Genomic DNA, 7,039 nt, shown 5'->3' on the forward strand with positions numbered 1-7,039 from the left:
TGCTGAATACGCATAATCAAGGCCATATCGCAAACGAGCCCTTCAGTCCCATTCAATCAGCGAATCACCTACACGATTTAAATGCCCGCTATAGTAGTTCACGGTGAGAAACTTGCAGCGTATTGAATTGATACTACATGTATTCAGGAAATTTTGTATTTATCACAGGGCGAACTACTGTAGTTTTAACACACCTCACCAAATGCCTTATAGACATGTGAATTCGTAAATGACGAATTAATTCGACCTAGACATTTCATAGATCACATCAAGACCAAGAATTTCTTCATGATATGTCAATGTGGTGAGACTAAAATCTTCAGTAAATGAACAGTAAAATTTATACTAGGAGACCGAGTGAGTTGAGCCCCCCCCCCCCTACTTCGCCCATCGCGTGCAATTACCCTAAAATGATTACTTGTTTAATGATGTCCCCTTTTTCGGTGTACATCGTGACTCATAACAATAGGAAATTCGGCAAGCGGTTCACAAACTCATGTACGTTTAAGAATAATTTTGATACTAATGAACAAGCCTACTAGATATGGAATAACCGGAGGACAGATTCATTCGTGATGCGTGATGCGCAAGTGCGCCTGCCCGCCGCGTCGGCGACGTTCGTGCAAGTGCGTGCGTGGCGCGCGTGGTGCTCGCCTCACATGCGAGTCGCGCCAGCGGGGTGTCATCGCGGATTTGCGTAGCATTCGCGATATTTCGCTGCTGTGCTAAGACGTAGTGCTTCGACGCTCCGAGGACGTTCACAAGATGGCGCGTCCGACACGTACGATGCAGGCAGTTGTAGGCCAAGCTAGACAGATATGGTCTGGCTTCTTCCGTGAGCTATTGATGTTGTTCTCTTCCACGAGAAATTTGCAAACGAATGGCAAGGCCTATATATTTCAGACATTTTGCGTACTCGCGAAACATGGCACGCCCCAATCTCGATCAAAACTAACATCGCAAATCATTTGCTGGGACGCGCGCATGCATCGGGCTGGCCACGTACGTCCCACCTCCAAGTAAGCCCACGCGTGGAAGTTCTTCCCAAACGCAATACAAATCCACCACCTACTGTTTTTTGGCCACCAAAACGGGTGTGCCATGGCAAGCACTGGCCGCACTCCCCGGATGCAGTAGGGTTTTAGACATGTACTCAAAAAAATGGGCGGGGTTCGCCGCGATGAAATGTAAGCATATACGCGTGTTCAAGTGCACTATTTGCCTGCCTCGCGGACTTCCAAACGCCGGGTGCTCGGCCCCTCGCTCACCTGTCCTACGCCCCCAACATCGCCAGCTCGAACTGTGCAAGATAACGTAAATGGCACCTGAGTAAACAGGGAATCGGCACGCAGCACTTTTTTGCTAACAAACAAATTTTTCTTCCAGGCCTATGTTCTCTCCTCTAAATATAGCGCTTTTCAACATTAACGGTGCGACAGAGACATGGTACGCGCTGCCTGGAACACACTAACTGTGGGCATAAAACGAATGCCACGCAAGACATGCACCATGCTGACTTCAGGGGGTCGCGCCGCTGTGGCCCGGGCCCGGTGCTGTCCAACTCTCCCTTGTCCTCCGCCCGTGCAATCCGCCGGCCCCGGGGGTCGGGGTGTGGGTGCGCGTCGCTGGCCGGCGCTGCTGCGGCCGCCACGAAGAAAAGGAATGAACCAAACCTTGCACAATGATTGCTCGTAAAGTAACTCTTTGGCGTCTCTGTCCGGCCTGCGGTGGCTGCCTTCAAATGACGACAATCAAATTACCAGTTAGAAAAAGAGAGGTCTTCCGCTTAATTGAAGAAACTGAGAACAATCTATCTTTATGTAAATAACTCTACATAACGCCCCGCCGAAAACGTGGTTCGCCCGAAAACCTAAACCCATGATACGTGAATCGAGGCAATGAGAGTCTATGTCTAAGGTCTCGAAACACCGGTTTTACCGTCATTTATAATGTTCATTCTGTCTCGTGTTTTCTCGTACTTTGTAACGGAATTGCAGACTTGCAGTAAAAGAGACCCGTTATTGACCACTGTCTTAGCGAAACAGTTCGGTCAACTAGTCTGTTTTCCAGATACTCAGGATCCTGCCCGGAACAAGAAAAAACAGAAGGGGTCGGAAGAGGAACAGCTGCTGGTGCTGCTCAGAGCTCTGACATCACAGCCAGCGTATATTCGTAGTCGTGTAATAGCATCTTTACAGTTTAAAGCTTATATGATATACAGTGTGTCCGACTGTACTGGCCAAAAGGGTCGTGAGGTGGGTAAATGTGGTGTGTGTGTGTGTGCGTCGCGTGGTGCGTGCGTGCGTGCGTCGTGCGTGGCGTGCGTGCGTTTGTGTGTTGTGGTGTGTGGGGTGTGCTGGTTGTGTGGTGCTTTGTGTGTTTGCGGCGTTTTGAGGTGCTACGCTAAAGCGAGCACATAAAATGTTGTGAAAAATGGTGAATTCGTGCATTCTAAGCTATATTTCGATTTTAGTTCAATGAAATGTGTTTATGGATGGACAGAACATTGATTTTCGTCAGCCTTGTTCTTTGACAAATTTCCTGTGTGGGCGGCTGAGAATTTGAGCGAGGGCAGCCCGCCTCGCTGCGTGTGAGAGTGCCGGGAACACTGATATATATAAAATCATGACGTGGGGCGCTGATTGAATTAGTGTTTGAAGACATTATATACATGAGAGTTACAAGTGGTTTTTTGTTGTAAACCTGACGTGAAAAACTACGGCAGTGTTGTCATGTGATTGGCGATACAAGGCATAGGAGTTGATCGTGATTATTTGTTCCCTCTATTTCTGCGCAGGAAATCAGAAGCAAAGAGGTCTAAAATTGGATGATTGGAGAGTAAAGAGGTGCAGGGGTAGAAGTACGAGTAAGCATTCATCCTTGCCAACCAAAGAAACCCCATGAAGGTATTCAGTATATTTGCAAAATATGATTTCAGCAAAATTTTAGTTTCATCTGAATATTGTTAACACACTCGAGGATGTCTCTTGTGCTGGCGAGCAGTAAATGTTATAAATATAAAATTGGTGATATAGTTGTACATTCTTATATTGCTAACAAAGTTAAGATAGGTGAGAACAATTGGAAACTTACATCTAACCAATTATGCGAAGTGGTGGCGACTTAATGTGTTTTGAGCAGCTATTTACTGTGTGGCCCCCTGCTGTCTTAGGTCTGTAGTTGTTGATCGCAGAAGTTGAATATCTAAAGTTGCACGCTGGCGCGCGCTCTGGTGTTTCATTCTCAGCAGCCGACTGACTGGTGACAAGGTGGTGTTATGAGGGCAGTACCAGTTGTGAGTTGAGATGGCTTAAGGTAAGCTTTGTCACAGCCGCAAGCTGCATCGATCGTATAGCCACCACGTGTAAAACACCATCACGTTGTCCAAGACTCTCAATTACCCCCGCGGCGGTGCGGGAAATTTCACACAAGTTTTGTGGTGTGACGGCGTTGATCAGGTGATACTTTACCCCCATTCCGCGATTTTCCTCGTAGCCAATATCGTACAAACTACTGTATACGCCATATTTTTACGCGATTACAGATATTTTTCGGCGAATTCACGACTTGATGGACACAATTTCGCAGTCGTGAATTATGAATTATTGTATATGAACTATTCGGCGGATGGGGACGCGTTCAGAGAATCGCGAAATTTAACCAGGGGAATGTATACAGCGTGTTTTAAGTACGTGGCAGACACAAAGCGGTCATTGAGGCGGGGTGCAACGGACTTGAACCAATGCAAAAATGCGCAAGCCACTTCGGAATATTAAATGAAATACGTATACGTAAGCGATTAACGAAATAGCAACAGTATAGTGTTTCAATCGTTTGTAATGTTCGTAACCGATCATGTTGTACCCAAGTAACAGTATCGGTTAATCGTTTACTCGGGTGTTGAATGCTGCGTGTGCGTAACGTCGTGTGCATGTACGTGTGTGCATGTTATGGTCTTGTTTAGCCAGCATATAAAATTCCTAGTGTGTCCTAGGCTTTACACCTCAACGGAAGGTAACTGCGGCGAATGTCGGGTGATTCCCGAACTAAAATAGCGATGATATCTGATTCTCGCATCAGTTTTCAAGTTTCTTTGTTCGAGTTTTACATTTATTTCGATTTTTTTTTCTTTTTTTCCAATGAAATCGATTATTGGATTTTGATAACCAAGCGCTTGGTTTCGAGCCACTGTTCAACCGATGATCGAGTATAATCGATGATCGTGACATCACTAGCCAACAGTGAGTTCGGTTCGTCGCGTGGGGCCTGAGCTTCATGCTGAGCAGCAACCTCACCGTCTGCCTCTGCCTTTAGCCAGAGATGAGAACGACCCGGATATAATCCGCGGGATATATTTCTAATGTGTGCGTTTGCTCTCTCGGCAGCTTCTCTATGAGAACGGCGTGAACGGCATCCTGGCGGATGAGATGGGGCTCGGGAAGACCCTGCAGTGCATCTCACTAATTGCTCACCTCGTTAGCATGGGCGTGTCCGGACCGTTCCTCATCATCGCACCGCTCTCCACGCTCTCCAACTGGTTGGCAGAGTTCCGGAGGTTTGCACCGAGTGTAAGTCAGTACTTAGCATACATAAGGTACTTAACGTACATAAGGTACTTAACGTACTTAGCGTTCATAGTGTACTTAGCATATTTATCGTACATAGAGTACTTAGCGTACTTAGTATAATTAGAGTACTTGGCTGACTTGGAGTACATAGAGTCGGACAAAAAACATTAAAAAAAACATAAAAAATACACGGGAGCGATGAGTGATTCGCTTTTCAAACCTCCGAAAACTGACTTTTGAAAAAGAGCTCCCGTGAAAAAAAAAGTTATTTTTTTCCTGGAGTCGGGGCGGTCGCCACGTATGGTGCCGGCGTCGCTTTCATCGTTAGAACAACATAAGAGGCGACGCAAAAGCGATTGTGCCAACGGAAGTCCTTGCAAACCCAACTCTTAAACGAGCTGTTGATCGATCGAGTGAAACTTGAGATTGCGGTGCAGCAGTGCGGATTTCTCATTCTCAGGCTCCGCAGCGCTAGAATTTTGCTGAGACTCAGATGGCACATTCCCCTCCCTGCTTGCTGTGGTAGCCCCAAATATTGGCCGCATCCACGACAATAAACCACCATGGTTGCCCTGTCCAGGCCACAATTAAAAAAATATTTGTTTGCCCTCACCCGACCCAGGCTAAAACGTTTGGGTAGGTAGGTAGGCTTCTTTTTTTGAGGGGGGTCTTTTTACAAATTCAGCATGGTGTCTACATGCTCGGGTGTGCTTGTGTGGAGATACCTTTTATGTAGAATGTTTATTTTGCTTGGTACATATAATCAATGTATTGCTTATATTTATGTATTGCGTAGATTTATATAATGTACAGTGATACAATTTGTAAAAAAAAAAAGAATGGGAAAGATCAATAAAAAATATTTTGATTTTTGAGTCGGCCCCTTTTTGGCGGGTCGGTCAGGGTGAGGGCAAACTAACAATATGTTTATTATGACGTCAGGTTCCCGTGCAGCTGTACCACGGCACGCCGGCCGAGCGTGAGACGATGCGGCGGCGGATACGATCCCGCGCGTCCGAACACCGCGTGTTCCCGTGCGTGATCACGTCGTACGAGATCGTGACGAACGACCGCCGGCACCTGCAGACGTTCATGTGGCGTTACCTCGTCATCGACGAAGGTCATCGCATCAAGAACCTCAACTGTCGTCTCATCAGGTACTAACATATTAACGAGTGTTTCTCGTTATATCTCAGCTTCACGGCTCTGGTCCTCTGAGCTTTTCCTGTATCATTAGCACTTGTACTCATTGATGATTAAAGACACCCCAATATAACAGGGTTTCGTCAGGCGGTCTTCCAAAGTCTATAAGTAACTTATTTTGCCAAAAATAAAGATAAGGCGGCCTTTGATTAGTACTTCTATTTTTGGTGAAGACGTCTTGGAGAAAAAGTACTTAATAGTCTTTATTTTTTGCCAAAGCGAGGACGATTTTTCAGACCTTGTTCTGTGTTGAATTTCGGGCGAAATTCCGACTTAGAGTACAGAATTTTGTATATTAGTAATACGGAAAATTAAAATCTGGCTGTGCATATTGTGTAATCTAACTATTTATTAGTGTATGTTTAAATAGTCGTGATCTATCAGAATCGCGTATAAAAAGTCTTATTTTGGCCTCCAAAGGGTGTTATAAGTTCCCTTCTATTTCAACATGTTCTTTAACCTACTATTAACACTGATATACAACAGTATCAGGGGTAGAAATTACTTTGGGAAAAGGGAGTCGCCAACGCTCCCGCCTCAAACAAGAGGAGTCGGCAGCAAAATGAGGGAGTTCCCGCAGTCCTGAGGTTCCAAATTAAAGATATATAACAATAACGCATGTGCTATGTTTTAAGAGTTTCATCGAGTTGCAACGTCTGCCAAATTTTCTTGTGACATTAGCTGAAAAAAAAAAAGTTGAAGTAATTCCGCGAGGCGTGTTCGGAACAAACGTATGGTATAGATAATTTTGCACAGGCTGAATTTCAGGGAAGTGAGCACGGATTCTGCACATATGTCAAAATCGGGAGTCCCGACAGTAAATCATGGAGTATTTGACTCCGGACACTTCCGATCGACAGTTAATTCGCACACACTGAGCGTCAGCGTAAAACCACAGGCGATGGTTTCAATGGTAGACGTTGCTTCGCTCACATGCAGAAGAGATCGGGCGGTTCAACTCTCGGCCCGCCGTCATACCAAAGACTTGAAAAATGGTACAACGCGGCTTCTTCCGCTTAGCATTCAGCAAATAGAGTAGATGTGGCAAGTTAACTCGCAGTGCTACAGTGGACTAACGCCCTACTGTAGCATATTACTGTGAAAGCAGCTGCGGGCCTCAGGGTTACGGAACACGGAGATGACACCGCCCTATGCGCTATATGGCGCAGGGAAGGCATTTAAGCTAACTAACGCGTTGCTGTCTCTAGGCGTTGCGCGCAGGGAGCTGAAGCAGCTGAGAGTGTCAAATCGGTCCTGCTCACCGAACG

At 45.9% G+C, this 7,039-nt stretch overlaps 1 protein-coding gene across 2 annotated transcripts in view; it reads left to right on the plus strand.

Annotated features, from left to right (window-relative positions):
- The window catches only part of LOC106812859 (lymphoid-specific helicase-like), a gene marked incomplete at its 5' end in the record, with an annotated part of 20,925 nt that overhangs the window by 4,963 nt on the left and 8,923 nt on the right, over positions 1–7,039 (plus strand).

Source organism: Priapulus caudatus, unplaced genomic scaffold, assembly GCF_000485595.1.
Source record: "Priapulus caudatus unplaced genomic scaffold, Priapulus_caudatus-5.0.1 Scaffold694, whole genome shotgun sequence".
In the NCBI taxonomy this organism is placed as follows: Eukaryota; Metazoa; Priapulida; class Priapulimorpha; order Priapulimorphida; family Priapulidae; genus Priapulus; species Priapulus caudatus.